Below are 3,236 nucleotides of genomic sequence, written 5' to 3' on the forward strand. Positions count from 1 at the left end.
CAACTTTTGTGACTTTTCAAATTTTGAATCTCGATAACTACGACAAATGACGACCAAATGTCTTAAACAGAGTGTCAAATTAATCAGCTCGACAAGATCTTTAAGATGACAAAACACATCGTGATTGCATCTTGTTGAATTTCAGAGAAAAATAGTACTTTATGTGCTCAAACACTCAAAATGTGTGATTGTTCTAAATTTGAAGTTCCATAACTTCGACAAATGACGACCAAATGTCTTAAACATAGTGTCAAATTAATCACCGTGACGAGATCTTTAAGATGACAAAACACATCATGATTGCATCTTGTTGAATTGCAGAGAAAAATAGTACTTTATGTGCTCAAACACTCAAAATGTGTGATTGTTCTAAATTTGAAGTTCGATAACTTCGACAAATGACGACCAAATGTCTTAAACATAGTGTCAAATTAATCACCGCGACGAGATCTTTAAGATGACAAAACACATCATAATTGCGTCTTGTTGAATTGCAGAGAAAAATAGTACTTTATGTGCTCAAACACTCAAAATGTGTGATTGTTCTAAATTTGAAGTTCGATAACTTCGACAAATGACGACCAAATGTCGTAAACAGAGTGTCAAATTAATCAGCTCGACGAGATCTTTAAGATGACAAAACACATCATAATTGCGTCTTGTTGAATTTCCAACAAAAATAGCACTTTATCTGCTCAAACACACAACTTTTGTGACTTTTCAAATTTTGAATCTCGATAACTTCGACAAATGACGACCAAATGTCTTAAACAGAATGTCAAATTAATCAACTCGACGAGATCTTTAAGATGGCAAAACACATCATGATTGCATCTTGTTGAATTTCAGAGAAAAATAGTACTTTATGTGCTCAAACACTCAAAATGTGTGATTGTTCTAAATTTGAAGTTCGATAACTTCGACAAATGACGACCAAATGTCTTAAACATAGTGTCAAATTAATCACCGTGACGAGATCTTTAAGATGACAAAACACATCATGATTGCATCTTGTTGAATTTCAGAGAAAAATAGTATTTTATGTGCTCAAACACTCAAAATGTGTGATTGTTCTAAATTTGAAGTTCGATAACTTCGACAAATGACGACCAAATGTCTTAAACATAGTGTCAAATTAATCACCGCGACGAGATCATTAAGATGACAAAACACATCATGATTGCATCTTGTTGAATTTCAGAGAAAAATAGTACTTTATGTGCTCAAACACTCAAAATGTGTGATTGTTCTAAATTTGAAGTTCGATAACTTCGACAAATGACGACCAAATGTCTTAAACATAGTGTCAAATTAATCACCGCGACGAGATCTTTAAGATGACAAAACACATCATGATTGCATCTTGTTGAATTTCAGAGAAAAATAGTACTTTATGTGCTCAAACACTCAAAATGTGTGATTGTTCTAAATTTGAAGTTCGATAACTTCGACAAATGACGACCAAATGTCTTAAACATAGTGTCAAATTAATCAGCTCGACAAGATCTTTAAGATGACAAAACACATCATAATTGCATCTTGTTGAATTTCCAAGAAAAATAGGACTTTATGTGCTCAAACACTCAAAATGTGTGATTGTTCTAAATTTGAAGTTCGATAACTTCGACAAATGACGACCAAATGTCTTAAACATAGTGTCAAATTAATCACCGCGACGAGATCTTTAAGATGACAAAACACATCATGATTGCATCTTGTTGAATTTCAGAGAAAAATAGAACTTTATCTGCTCAAACACACAACTTTTGTGACTTTTCAAATTTTGAATCTCGATAACTACGACAAATGACGACCAAATGTCTTAAACAGAGTGTCAAATTAATCAGCTCGACAAGATCTTTAAGATGACAAAACACATCATGATTGCATCTTGTTGAATTTCAGAGAAAAATAGAACTTTATCTGCTCAAACACACAACTTTTGTGACTTTTCAAATTTTGAATCTCGATAACTTCGACAAATGACGACCAAATGTCGTAAACAGAGTGTCAAATTAATCAGCTCGACGAGATCTTTAAGATGACAAAACACATCATAATTGCGTCTTGTTGAATTTCCAACAAAAATAGCACTTTATCTGCTCAAACACACAACTTTTGTGACTTTTCAAATTTTGAATCTCGATAACTTCGACAAATGACGACCAAATGTCTTAAACAGAATGTCAAATTAATCAACTCGACGAGATCTTTAAGATGGCAAAACACATCATGATTGCATCTTGTTGAATTTCAGAGAAAAATAGTACTTTATGTGCTCAAACACTCAAAATGTGTGATTGTTCTAAATTTGAAGTTCGATAACTTCGACAAATGACGACCAAATGTCTTAAACATAGTGTCAAATTAATCACCGTGACGAGATCTTTAAGATGACAAAACACATCATGATTGCATCTTGTTGAATTTCAGAGAAAAATAGTATTTTATGTGCTCAAACACTCAAAATGTGTGATTGTTCTAAATTTGAAGTTCGATAACTTCGACAAATGACGACCAAATGTCTTAAACATAGTGTCAAATTAATCACCGCGACGAGATCTTTAAGATGACAAAACACATCATGATTGCATCTTGTTGAATTTCAGAGAAAAATAGTACTTTATGTGCTCAAACACTCAAAATGTGTGATTGTTCTAAATTTGAAGTTCGATAACTTCGACAAATGACGACCAAATGTCTTAAACATAGTGTCAAATTAATCAGCTCGACAAGATCTTTAAGATGACAAAACACATCATAATTGCATCTTGTTGAATTTCCAAGAAAAATAGGACTTTATGGGCTCAAACACTCAAAATGTGTGATTGTTCTAAATTTGAAGTTCGATAACTTCGACAAATGACGACCAAATGTCTTAAACATAGTGTCAAATTAATCACCGTGACGAGATCTTTAAGATGACAAAACACATCATGATTGCATCTTGTTGAATTTCAGAGAAAAATAGTACTTTATGTGCTCAAACACTCAAAACGTGTGATTGTTCTAAATTTGAAGTTCGATAACTTCGACAAATGACGACCAAATGTCTTAAACATAGTGTCAAATTAATCACCGCGACGAGATCTTTAAGATGACAAAACACATCATGATTGCATCTTGTTGAATTTCAGAGAAAAATAGTACTTTATGTGCTCAAACACTCAAAATGTGTGATTGTTCTAAATTTGAAGTTCGATAACTTCGACAAATGACGACCAAATGTCTTAAAC

The sequence above is a fragment of the Euwallacea fornicatus genome, unplaced genomic scaffold (assembly GCF_040115645.1).
Source record: "Euwallacea fornicatus isolate EFF26 unplaced genomic scaffold, ASM4011564v1 scaffold_54, whole genome shotgun sequence".
In the NCBI taxonomy this organism is placed as follows: domain Eukaryota; kingdom Metazoa; phylum Arthropoda; class Insecta; order Coleoptera; family Curculionidae; genus Euwallacea; species Euwallacea fornicatus.